We start from the raw sequence: 14487 nt of genomic DNA on the forward strand, positions 1-14487 counted from the left end.
ATTGATGTTGCTGACCTGAATGTTTCTTATCTGTGAAAGACAACAAATGAAGATAAGCAAAGGTAAAAAGGTGGAAAACGGGAATAAAGTCACCACTAAATAGCTAAACTACAACTTCAACGTTAATTATGTCCTAGAAATTCTTTTCAGGAAACTTTTATTGAATAAGCATTAGATCAATTAATCAATATAAATTTTTCATGGTGTCTAAGAGATATTTGAATATAGATACAAAAGGTGGTACCAAAGTCTCTTCATCTCTCAAAAATATATGAGGTTACACTTTACTCTCCCTAAGAGACTCCAACTTTCAAGTCACAAGTAAATAGAAAGTTTAATCCATTTGCACCCACTAGAAAAATGTTAAATGTTAGTTTTAGTGATTTGGAAAGAAAAATAAGAGCATATGTGAATGGATAGGTAACACACTGTTAACCTTATATGCAATAAGAACAAAGAAGTCGCCTTGTGGCTAACGCTTAACATTGCCTGAAAAAGCACACTAAAAGAAATATAAATCTGGCTATAAAAAAAACAACACAGTTTGCAATATTTGAAATTTTAGGGGAATTTTGCAATATAGAAACAAATGTCTCTTTGAAGGCAGTCTTATTTCTAAGCAGAGGATTGACTCTGTAATCAACTTCTGTGCTTTGACTGTAAGATGGAGGCAGCATCAACAGATGTGTGTTCACAAAACAAACACACTAAGAGTTGGTCCTTTAAAGTAGCTCAGAAGTAAATTAAGCATGAACAACATAATGCTACTTAACTTGTAATTGTGACAAGCAGAACCAAAAATTATATCCAGGCTGGGCAAGCAGCACGTGCTCTTCCTTCTCTGTAATTATGCTGTTTATTTTCTCATTTTAATAGTCTTTTCTGAGGGAAGTATCCCATTTAGTACTTGGACTCTTTTTATTTCTATAAGTCTGAGTTTTGTTTTTCCACAGTATTTAATGTGGATGTAATGTTGTCTTCTCTTTTGACCTTCTGGGCGGATTGTGCAGAAGAAAGTGTTTGATAGGAGTAATTTATGCAAATGTGAGTGTGGGGCGTCTGCCACTAGAGGAGAGCAAACACAGCTCGGTGACAGTTGGAGAAGGCAGAAAGGAACTAACATGTATCCAGAAGCCACTTGCTGTGGACCTTGAGGCTTACTGTTTTTACATATGTTACATGCAATTATGCAATTCTTACAAAAGTTCTGAAGGTCAAGTTTCTTTATTTAAGGATAAATAGCCTTTCCGATGGTGAGAAAGGCTGTGATTGGCTCCAGGTGATAGAGCTAGAAAGCCAGCATTTCAGCTAGGCTTCTATCATGACTCCCTAGAGACCTTGCTGATGTGATAGCAGGGAGCAATTGAGAATTACAATGACACTGGGAAGAAAGAGTGTTCTGTTACGTCCCCGCTGCTTTCCGACTCTCCCACAACACATCCACACATCCACACATACACACACACACACACACACACACACACACCCCCCCCACAGAGATGCTCAGGGTGAGACTGGCCAGAAGGGCAGAAGGGACCGAGCTGCCAGCCTGAGTGGCTAGTGCTCTTCTACTGTGGTATCTCCTGCCCGAGGCTGAGTGATCACTGAAAGCTGAAACTGGAGGGGAGCAGAGGTGGAGAGGAAGACACAATCGTGAGAAATGCAGAGACCTTTATATATATATATAAATAATTTCATGCACAAATATATATGTATATTTGAGGATCTGGGCACATGGAGCTTAATTTACACATCCACATTTTTTTATATTTGTTATATTATTGATTATAATCTTGCTTTAACAAAGCTTATATATGTGTAGTTTGGAGAAAAGATGGCATCTTTTCCTAGCTTTTCTGGGTGGAATTTCATTTTAAGTGATACTGTCAAGAGTATTATCACCTATTAAGGAGGCTTAAATGGATAGAGGTCAATTTAACAGGAATATGTCCTAAAACGTTTTATATTAACATGCCAAAGAGGTTTTTGTTTGTTTGTTTAATTTTTTATTTTTTTTAGTTTTAACGAACAGAGGATATAAGGATGTATCTGACACTTTATAGTTGACATATGACGCCTGCCTCAGTAGCTAACTTATTTTTCCCTATATTGTACCATGCTGGACTGCAAAGACTTTTCTAGCTAGAGATTTCAACCAGAATTATTTTTTATGCATAAATTACCAAAAAAATCCCCTAATATGAGTGCCATTCCTTAGAGTTCAAAAGTAAACTGACACTTAGCTCACCTATTTGGAAGTTTAAGGAAAGGGTTTTTTAAAAATTTTTTTAACGTTTTATTTTTTATTTTTGAGGGACAGAAACAGAGCGCTAGCAGGGAAAGGGCAGAGAGAGAGAGAGAGAGAGAGAGAGAGAGAGAATCCAAAGCAGGCTCCAGGCTCCGCCTGTCAGCATGACTCCAGGGCTCAAACTCATGAGCTGTGAGGTCATGGACCCGAATTGAAGTCTGAGGCTTAACGGCTGAGCCACCCAGGCACCCTGAAAGGTTTCTTTCTTTCTTCTACTTTTTTTTTTTTTTAATAATTCTGATCTCTTGTTTTTATATATTAAAAACAAAACATCTGTTTTCAGAGAATACATATGTGACATCACTATTATAGAGCATTATAGAGGTGAAGTTTAAAAAAAATTAGCATTTGCAGTACAATACTTGTCTTAAGCTGAGTAAGTTAAAAGTTTAAATACAGAAAAAGTAAAGAATGCTTTGCTATTTTCTTGTCTCTCTAGATATCTGGAATATGCATAGCAGCTTCTATTACAAAAAATGTTAATTTAGTGAAAAATTCCACTCTAAGGAGAACACAGGCTCACACGCACACATTACAAAGAAAAGAAGAGGGGGTCAGCCCAAGCCAATTTCAGGCTCTTTTATTTAAAACAATATTTAATGCAAAAATAATTTCAATATAGTAAGACATTGTGAGCAATCTCAATTACTGTGTAGAATTCAGAAGTCATGTCCTCAGTGGTATATTCTCTATTTGCTATTATATAATAGCCTTGACACGTAAAAACCACGTATTCCTTAAACAAGCAAACAAACAAAAAAAGAATAGCCTTTAAGTCATGTTTCTTTTGAAGCTTTATTGCTGTTCATGTGATAATCACATGCTAATAATTGTGAAGCCCTGTTCTGAAGCCCTGTTCCAATACTGTGAGATGTCTGCGGCAGGTAAGGTAAATAATGTCGCTCAGCCTAAATTCCTCTTTGGGGTCTTCCTTCTGTACCGCAGCGGCAAAAAACTAAACACTATATTTCCCGGACTTCCTTGTGGCCGGAGTTCCGGATATAATGGAGGTTCTACTGATCATGCGCACTCATGTAAATCTTGAATTCAGAGCTAATCTAAGCGGAGAGAAGGGCCCTACCCTTAACACGGTTGGTGTAGCCAAGCCTGCCACCAGCCTTTTCATGCTTGGACCACAGCAGGTGGTGCTTTCCCCAAACCAAAGTTGTTCTCTGATCTCCAGATTCCAGCTAACATTTTATAATCTAATTTGGGGGATCAGTGCCTTTCTTTAGTTTCCTGATTTTGTCACAGGCAGATTAGTGTCACAGGCAGGTCAGTTCTGTGATGTGATTCTGTAATTATTCAAGGATGCCCAAATACTGATTTGCTGGCACTAATTCCTTTTATGTACCTCTTTGGTAGAGGTACTGCTAGAGCAGTTTTTGTTAGCTACAGCTGGACCTGACTAATCTTGTTTTCACTAAATGATTCAGTGATAAAATGAGAAAAATCTAAGAATTTCCAAAGACTTTAAAAAATTACATGTTAGAAGAGTATGAGAGAGAGAGAGAGAGAGGGGGAATTATCTTATATACTGTATCTGGACTAGAGTAGAGCAAGAGAATAAATCTGAGTCTATTCATAGGCAAGACTATTTAAACCATGGTGGCCTAATTTCAACTACCCAGAAAGGTAAGCTATCTGCCTACTTATTATATTTTAAAACATATTATGACAAAAACCTCTATGACTTCTTCTCTACAAAAAGACAGTATTGTTCTAAACAGTCTTTTTTTTTAAGTTGGCAAAATATGACTTTAAAGTTAATGTTCTTCATCTCAGTATAATAGATTTGTGAATTCTTTCAGATGGTCTGATACTCTAAAATTAAATGCAAAATGTTGTGTGTGTAAACATGGAAAGTTTTCAAGTGAGTGATCTATGTAGGTGACCTCCAGATTTTCAGAAACTTCCATCATCCAAAAGGAATCCTATAGACCATACATGAAAATCATTCTTTTCACATTATAATTATACTCCTATATGCATGAAAAAATACCTATGTTCATAGATATTGTATTTAATTTTTATCATAATTTTGTATAAGTCATTCAGGATAATTCTTTGATTCATCAACACCATACTTGAAATAAAGAAATAAAAAGTAATTGGTTCACTCAAATGGAAATTTGTCTTAAAATTTTGGCAGCTTATAGAATTATTTTCTATGATTTGTAATAATTGTAATTATTGTTTTATTAAAAGTTCAAATCAATATAGTCACTACATGGTAGCATAGCATACATGAATCTCATTATGTTGAGTGAAAGCAGAGTACCTAGTATGTGATTCCTTTTTTTGAGGTTCAAAAGGAGACAAAAAAAAAAAAAAAAGAGCTATGATATTTCTTTTGGAATGAAGAGAGCTGTTCAAGGGATTTAAGGGGGGTTCCCTGGCATCAGTAATGTTCTATATCTTTACCTGGTTCTGATTATATGGTATGGCCGTGTTCTTTTTATGATGATTAACTTCACTGCAAACTAATGATGTGTCCACTCTTTGTGTTATACTCCAATACATTTTATATATTCCTAAATAAGAAATTCATTTCTTATTTAGATGCTCTGAAAATTGCACCACGTACTACCTGTATATTAACTACCTGGTCAAGTTCTATGGTTTCCTCTTTCTTTAACCATGTTTTTTTAACCTCCTTCTTTAAACCCCTCTAATATTCTGCCAGGCATCATCATTGATCTTTAATCATTTTTGAGGTCACATCCTGTATTCTAAGAGAAGTGGTCCCTTAGTATATTTCCTCTGGACATTAGTTTAAGGAAGCCTGTGGGCTTGCTTGTGAACCAGGTGGGAAGAGGAAGGTATCAATGTTCTCATTTGATCTTTCATTTATGTGATCTTTTATTTACTGTATGTGTCATTTGATCTTTCATTTATTCAGTATCATCCTCTTCATTTCCAAGACTCAAAAAAATTCTATGAAGTAGATTTTATACTCATCTCCTTAGTATTTTATTGTCACATATCCCAGAGACAGGAAGAGACCTACCTAGTAAATTTTAGTCTGACATGTCCTACTTTTAGAATAAATATGCAAAATTAGAATTTCAGATGCTGCTTCTTTCTGGAGATCCATAGCTACATTTGAGAAAGGGTGCTACTTGATAAAATGGTATATATTCTTAGAATGATATCAGATCTAAAAAGCTAAATTCCTGTAGGTGAAAAATAGTACTTAGAGTACATATCCTTTTTGCAATCAATGATGACTTTTACAAATCTTTTAAATTTAATAATATGTATAAACAACTATTAGTTCAAAACAGAACTGAAAGAAATACACATATTTAGGTACAATAAGACCCCCTTTAAAATTTTTTTAATGTTTATTTTTGAGAGAGAAAGAGAGAGAGAGACGGAGTGTAAGCAGGGGAGTAGCAGAGAGAGGCAGAGACAGAGCGTCAGAAGCAGGCTCCAGCTTCTGAGCTGTCAGCTCAGAGCTCAAAGCAGGGCTTGAACCTAGGAGTGGAGCCATGAGATCATGACCTGAGTTGGATGCGTAACTGACTGAGACACCCAGGTGCCCCCAATAAGACCCCTTTTAAATACATATTTAGAAACAATCATAAAATCTTCAACTACAGCTTAATCTACCATTTTTTTTGTTACTGTTGTTTTGTGTTTTGTTTTTTTTTACTAAATGATTGCAATTTAATTGAAACTACATTTGAATACAGAGAATCTTGTCTCTAGGAACTCTCAATATAATTATACCTAAATGCTGTTAAATAAGTGCTCTCCATTTATTCTCTACCCATTGCAACCATACTAGTTACTCTTTTTATATTACCAACTGGTGAGTGACATAAGCTAATTTGCTTTTCCTAGCATTGCTAATCAGAATAATTAATAGTCCCAAGTAAACTCCAAGGCACATGATTCCTTTTTATGAAAATGTGATTTTGAATTCAAGTTAACTTGGGAAACCCTGCAACATGTAACTGACTCATGAGTATTCATAGCTCAAGTACACATAGGTGTACTGAAAGTTCCAAGAAGTTTTTCAGAAATACCACTTAACTTTCATCAAGCATTTTAAAAATATATCTGCCATAGAAATCTTATTTTGTATAACACTTAAGATTCTACTTATGGGCTCTGCAGAATACACTTTGAATAACTAATATAGATCATTGAAGGATCATTACTCATTTCTGCTATTTCCCAAACACTTTACATGGGTGCAAGTTTCCAAGCTTGGTGCCATTGCATATATCCTCACGTGACTTTTTGATCTTACGCTTTTTCTTTCACTTTAAGGAGGAGAACAGTAGCTCACCTTTTATAGTCTGTGGAAAAGTCTTGCATATCTTTCCCTTACACATTAATATCCAATTTCTTTGATAACTAATATTTATGATGTTGAAATAAGAGTTTATAATTGTTAATTTTAAAACATAGACAAATGTAGGGGGCCTGGGTGGCTCAGTCGGTTAAGTGTCTGACTTCAGCTCAGGTCATGATCTCAGGATTCATGGGTTCGAGCCCCGTGACAGGGTCAGTGCTGAAAGTTCAGAGCCTGGAGCCTGCTTCTGATTCTGTGTCTCCCTCTCTCTTTGCCCCTCCCCGCTTGCACTCTGCCTCTCTCTCTCTCTCAAATATAACTAAACATAAAAAAAAAAATTTTTAAAAGTAGACAAATGTATACCTCAGAAAAATTTTCTAGTTTCCTTAGGTTTCTCTTCCACCACTATTTGTGTTACAATTTTGATGGGAAATTCCTCTTCCTCCAGATACAAACCCAAGCTTTCCAATGTATATTTACGTATAAACATTGTAGAGTTAAGATGATCTGTTTTAAAAAACATTTACACTTTTCCTAACAGTTCTTCTAGTGGTGAGTAAAAAAATGTTGAGAGTATGTGGACAAGTATTTACCCACTTACCAATCAGACAGGGCAGAAGACAATAGGAGAAAATTATATGCTGTTCAAGGTATTCTGCATAAAACAATGACCTTCATGCTGCCGAACCAAGGGAGTTTATTCACATTATTTTCTATAACAATAATGCAAATGGCACTCCCTAGACCTGTCAATGTATTGAAGTATACATAATCTTTCAAAGGAAATATTATAATAACTATAATTATATTAATTCAAAGGAAATATTCATAATCTTTTGGGGTAGTGTCAAAGAATTTCATAGAGTGAGGTTGTTAAGATTATGTACTCAAATCCTGGTTCTGAGAGTTATTGGCTGGTAGAAGCACTTTCTCTGACTCAGTTCTCTGATATGAAAAATGATAATGGTAATGGTATTTAAAACATTTAATGCTAAGAAAAGAACCTGATATAATGACTATTACTTTTATTAGGTCCAAGTACTTTCTGTAGTTACTGATGCTTAAGAACATATTTGGAGCTGTAAGATGACTTGAGAGCCATTATTTATTCATTAGAACATCAAATACAAAGTGGTTACAATGTATTTTGTAAAGTTCTGAGAATTTAAAATATTGCTATGATCATGTTGCCAGCATCTCTGCTCATACTCTGTCTCTCTCAAAACTAAGTGAACACTAAGATTATTTTTAAAAAGTAGGTAGATAATAAATAATTTGAATGTGATAAGAACCAAATGATAAGAAGTTGTCTGCCATCTGAGAAAACAGCAACTATAAAGAAATATTTGATGTCATAATGGAAAGACAGAAAAAGAGAATGTGAGCAAGTATTTACTTCTAGTCAGAGAAAGCAGAAATAATTTAAGGGTTCGGGGAACCTGAGTGGTTCAGGTGGTTAAGCATCTGACTCTTGGGGAAGAGCACTAGGTGTTATGTGGAAACTAATTTGACAATAAACTATTTGTAAAAGAAAAAAAAAAAAAAAGAAAGCATCTGACTCTTGATTTATGCTCAGCTCATGATCTCACCGTGTGTGAGTTTAAGCCCTGCGTTGGGCTCCAGGCTGACAGTGCAGAGCCTGCTTGGGATTCTCTCTCTCTTCCTCTCTCTGCCCTTCCCACCCTCGCTCTCTCTCTCAAAAATAAATAAACTTAAAAAATAAAAATAAAAATAAAAAATGAAGGGTGTATTAAAATCAGGAAGAAATCCCATGTAGCTAGGCACTAATTAACTTAATGAATTGAAGTCATCAGTGAATAAAACAGACATGATTCTACCTTTGTGGATGTCATGCCAACATCTCAATTTTAAGAAGGTTCATTGGGTTGAAAAAAAAAACCCAATGAAGCTAATGCATTGGCATGTGGAATATTAAATTAAAGGGTTAAAATATGGTCTGGTAGAAGAAAATTAATGCAGGTGTTGCTTACCATATTTAATTTCTTCAAATGTGTTTTCTCTTTCAGATGGGGATGGTCCAAGTTGTCCTGCCTGCTTCATAGGGTTATTCGGAGGATTAAATCTAATGATATATCAAGAATATTTTGCAAAATAGAAAATGGTAAGCCATTGGAAGTTATTGTTACAAATGCCCGATTTTTTTTGCCATAAGGTGGTTTACTACCTCATCTCTTTCCAGTCTATTACTATGCTATTGAAGTCTATTCCATTATTCCTTTTAAAATTAAAAGCAATCTCTAGTCAACTCCTCCCACCTTACATGATTTTATATTATTTCCATAGCATTTAGACACTTATCACCTTCAATATAATACAGTGAAGGTAGAAATTCCTGCCTTGTACGATCACTGCATTATCCTCGGTATCTAGAACAGTATCTGGCATGAAAGCAGTAGTCAATAAATATCTGTTGTATGAGTGAATCAATGGCAAAAGGGTTTAGTTTAGAGATCGCCATTAACTTCTTTGTAAGAATTTGGTTTTTCTGCGTTTTTAGTTAACATATGTTTAGAGAGACAAGGAAGACAGAGTCATTCTCAGGGTCAAAAGCAGACAAGGCAGAGAGGAAAGAAGAATGACCCAAGTAACACTCTTCTCTTTATTCTCTTTACATGGCATCAAAGCACTTTTCTGGATCTCCTCTGTCAACCATATACATCATTATACCTTCTTACCCTACTTTACAATTGGTTAAGGGGGTGCAATTGATGTGGAGTATGAAAGCTCTTTGAAAGTATCCAGCTTATACAAACATAAAGGATATTGTCATAAAGATAACCAAGCTGAGTAAAAAATAGATACCTAGATAACTGTGCCAAGGAGTACCAGTCTGTAACAATTCTCTACAACCTAAGTTAGGCTCAGCACCATTCGACTTCATACGTTGCTTAAGAGAAAAACAAAACTACCTCCTAATTGAAATAGTGATCTTATTTTAAAAGTTGTTTACCATATACTGTATTTCAACTCTAATGATTGGATTTTACTCATTTAATCAAGATAGTATATTAAAAGAATGAGTAGGGCTTTTTTATGCTAAGCAAATTATACTAGAAACTAGTTTGTAATTTGTGATTGTGCATGATTCTGATAGTGAGGAAATTTCATTACAGGTAGGTTGAAAAACCAGAATGCATGTGCATTTGCATGTCTGGATGCAGGTAAATAAATAGTAAAGCTCATTGATAACAGAGGCCATTATAATTTGAATAAGTTATATTCTCTCTAGGAGAGATAAAGGGTAATGAAAGACAATTCAGAGCCAGTTTGTTATTACTTCATCAAATACCTCAGCGTCAAGCTGATAAAACTCACTTGTATGGTTCCCTTGAGACATTAACGACGACGATGCTGCCAAGCATTTGTAGTGATTTCTAAAATCATTAATATCACCATTAAATGAGTTTGTGATGTAGTATAACACAGGGTAGAGCCAGAGGTGAAACTACTACATACACTTTCATAAAACCATAAGAAGTGAGTTATGGGAGACAATAAAATGAATTGTATTCAGCCTAGACAGATGCAATGAAAAGATAATTTCCCAGGGAAACTAACAATAGGTCTTAATGACATATTAATTATGTTACTTATAAAAACTCAGTAACTTAATTTGCTTAAATCTTATTAACCAAATTTTAAAATAAGTACTTCTGCAAACCTTAATTATATTGACTTGTTATAGATTATAGTAATATTATTGTCTTTATTGATCCTTAACGTATCAATTCATTGTATATAATCTTTCCTGACCATAGATCCATAGTTATTTTTGAAATAGATGGTCTACTCCAAGTATGATACAAAGGGTCATTTTGCTTTTTGCTTTGTTTCAATGTAGTATCTGTTCGCAAGTGGGTAGATTTCACTGTGCCAGCATTTATTTGAGTGTGACGTATAATGCACAAAAAATTTTTAAAGTCCATAAATAGAGTGATGAATATCCTATAAGCAAATATCTAAGATTAGACATATAAGCTTGAATCTAACATCCAGATGCCACTTTGAAAGTTGTTCTAATTTTAAGTTTCAAATTACTATTCAGTAATTTCCCGAACCTTACTGTCATGATAGCTTTTAGTTCTTGATTTTGTTCCTGTTGACTATTAACTGTGACTGCAACGCAATAGAATACATCATTTTAAAGTGAGGGTTTTTAGGGGAGGAGAAAATTACCAAGTTTCTGAAAAATATGAGGGTTGTTGATGGAAAAAAAAAATAAAGCTATCTATAAGATATTCTTTCAGAAGACAAACATTTATTGACATAATTTATTTCACTAACAAAATTTAGTTACATGTGACCATAGGTCAAACTGCTTAACGTTTTACATATGCCTATATAAAAGAGAATATTCTGGGGGCGCCTGGGTGGCTTAGTCGGTTAAGCGTCCGACTTTCGCTTAGGTCATGATCTCGCAGTTCGTGGGTTCGAGCCCCGCGTCGGGCTCTGTGCTGACTGCCAGCTCAGAGCTTGGAGCCTATTTCAGAGTCTGTGTCTCCCTCTCTCTCTGAGCCTCCCTGCTCACGCTCTCTCTCTCTCTCTCTCTCTCTCTCCTAGAAATAAATAAAAATAAAATAAAAATAAATAAAAATAAAAGAGAATACTCTGGATATCTTAGAAAGCCTATAGACCTCATCATATAGCTACCAACACTTATTATATCATCTCATTTTAATTTTTTAATTTTTAATTTTTTGTAATTTTTTATTTTTGAGAGACTGAAAGAGAGTGCTAGTGGGGGAGGGGCAGAGAAAGGAGGAGAGAGAATCTGACGTGAGCTCTGGACTTATAACAGAGAGCCCAATGCAGGGCTCAAACTCATGAACTGTAAGATCATGACCTCAGCTGAAGTTGGTCACTTAATCGACAGAGCCACCCAGGTGCCCCAAGTCATCTCATTTTTAATGCTTTTTTTTTCTATTGCTCTCACTGCATGCGAAAAAATTAAATGACCCTGGCCTGAGCAAAATAGACTGCTTTTGGATGTAGTTGCTTCTGAATCCACAAACTAATCTGTTAAGTTTAGCATTTGACAGTTTACTTTTTTGGGTAAAACTTAACCTCGGTGAATGAATACTCAGTTCCTTTGTCTTACCTCTGCCTGCTTCTTGCCTTGTCGCTTTTCAGCTTCTGTGGTCAGGAGAGGCTTTTCAACTGTATGTTTGTCACTTTTCATCGCAAATGCTGTCTTCAGTGTTCCCTGCCCCAGCAGGGAGTCTTTGATTTTGTTCCTACTTGTGCTTTAGTCCGATTACCTATTGTATCCTCAGTTTATTTATCTCGTTTTCAACCTTTAGCCTCAGTGATGAATTGCTTACCAGATCCCAGCTCTGATTTGCTGGCTCTGACAGCTGACTTACTTGGCAGCTCATACCAGGACATTATTGCAAAACTTGGCAGCCTGCCGTCATGACCCTGCATGCATCCAAGTCCAGACAGGCTCCAGAATATTCCATGCTTCTCTCTAGGCTCACACTTCACAGTGCTGACATTAATGGTGTCTGCTGTTTGTGTATAAGAAACTCTTCCAGAGTTACCTTACTATTATGTCCACACACATGTTATGATTTATCTAAAATAGATAGCATAAAACATGCTGTCCATTATCTGTAAAATATGTTTATCTCCATCATCGAAGAACACATCTAACAGTTTTCCCCGTTTCTATGCCTTCACTTACTGGCATTTATTCTTCTGCATCACATTTAGTATCTAGTTGTTTTCTCCTTGTTTGTCTCCACTGTTCAAAACTGATGGTTATTTTACTTCCTAAATACTTCTTGAAATTATTTCTTCTCTCTAACCCTTTTTACCATTGCTGCCATTCAGGACCTTATCCTTTCCCACTTGGATGGTTCCAGGGGTTTCTTAGTAGTTTTTATGGCTTCAATCTTACTCCTTTGAAATGTCATCTTCCAACCAGCTGCTCTATTAGTCTTTCTAAATGGTTTATCTGACCGTGTCGATATTTATTTAACATCTTTCAAAGGCTCCTTTCTATTTGCAAAGAGAGAGAGAGAGAGAGAGAATAAAAAATCAGGAGGCAATCTTAAATTACAGCGACCTTAGAATTGATTGTTCAAAGTGGGAACCATATGAGTGAAGGGGAATGAAATTTCTGGTTTGCATCAGCACAAATGAACAGAAACCTAGTAAATGGAAATATGTGGTTGCCCAGGTTAAGATGCCTTCTATGGCCTGGTGTCTGGTTTCTTTTCCAGTCTCAACTTTTCTGATCCTAATCTCACAATTTAGGTTCTGCATCTTCCTTTACTATCCCGGGTCTCAAAGTCGTCTTTCCTTGGACTATTTCCCTTCACTCATCCTTTACTTGGTTAATGCCTAATTGCTCTTTAACACTGAAGTTAGGTGTCATCTACTCTAGGAAGCTTTCCTTGATTCCCTCAGGGTATAGTCTCAAATAATATCACATATTTGTGCCTGTTATATGACTATTTAATTATTTTTCCTGTCCATCTTTTCTGCTAAACTTTGAGATCTCCATCTCCCTAAGGGAAGAGACTTTCTACTTCTGCAGACTTAGAGCAACAACTCAGTAGTCATAATATTTATGGATATTCTGCAGGTGTATCTTCTTTTACTGTGCTTTGTTCTGTTGTGCTTCTCATATATTGTGTTGTCTATGGATTGAAGGTTTGTGGTAACCCTGGGTCAAGCAAATTTATCTGCACCACTTTTCCAATAGCACTTTCTCACTTTGAGTCTCTGTGTCACATTTTGTCAATTCTTGTAATATTTTGAATATTTCATCATTATTATATTTGAGTGGGTGCAATCTCATGATAAAACTTTAACAGATGAGGAATTACTTCTTATGGATGAGCAAACAAAGTGATTTTTTAAAAATTTTTATTTATTTATTTTGAGAGAGAGAAAAAGAGAGAGAGAAAGAGAGCGCTCAGGGGAGGGGCAGAGGCAGAGGGAGAGAGAGAATCCCAGGCAGGCTCCATGCTGTCAACGCAGAGCCAGACATGGGGCTCAGTCTCACAAATTGTGAGATAATGTTCTGAGCAGAAATCAAGAGTCAATGTGTAATTGACTGAGCCACCCAGGTGCCCAAAAGTGGTTTCTTGAGTTGGAATCTACTCCTGGTGAAGAATCTGTGAAAGTGTTGAAAGGATTTAGAATATTCTATAAATTTAGTCATAAAGCAGTGGATAGAGTTTGAGAGGATTGCCTCCAATTTGGAGAGAGTTCTACTGTGGATGAAATGCTGTCAGATAGCATCATATGTACAGAGTCATCACTCATTAAAAGAAGATTCAACTGATGTGGGAAACTTCTTTGTCTTATTTTAAGAAATTGCCATAGCCACCCCAGCCTTCAGTAGCTACCACCCTGATCAGCAGCCATCAGCACAGAGGTGAGAGCCTTCACCAGTAGAAAAATTATGACTTGCTGAAAGCTCAGATGATGCTTAGTATTTTTAAGCAATAAACTATTTTTAATTAAAATACATATATTTTTAGACATAATGCTATTAAACCCTTAATAGATTATAGTACAGTTTAGCATAAACATATATACACAGGGAAACAAAAACATCACTTGACTCACTTTATTGTGATATTCACTTTATTGCAGTAATGTGGAACCAAACTGTGATAGCTTTGAGGTATGCCTGTATAGATATGAAAAAGGCACCATACTTGAAATAAGGAAATTTATAGAAGTCTGTTGGAGAAGAAGATAGATAATAATGCAGTATGTATTAATGGAGAGTACATTCTAAGAAGTTAAGGAAGGTTTAAGAAAATGGGTGGAATCTGGACCTTATCTTGAAGTGGAGTAGGAGTTTGATAGGTAGAATAAGTAGAAGAAGGCATCA

The 14487-nt window shown here is 35.6% G+C and overlaps 1 pseudogene; it reads right to left on the minus strand.

The window, feature by feature from the left end:
• LOC120224017 overlaps positions 1 to 11814 on the minus strand; it is a 38845-nt pseudogene extending 27031 nt beyond the window's left edge.
• Positions 11815 to 14487: the final 2673 nt, after the last annotated feature.

Source organism: Hyaena hyaena, unplaced genomic scaffold (assembly GCF_003009895.1).
Source record: "Hyaena hyaena isolate Hyena2069 unplaced genomic scaffold, ASM300989v1 scaffold_1089, whole genome shotgun sequence".
Taxonomy (NCBI): Eukaryota; Metazoa; Chordata; class Mammalia; order Carnivora; family Hyaenidae; genus Hyaena; species Hyaena hyaena.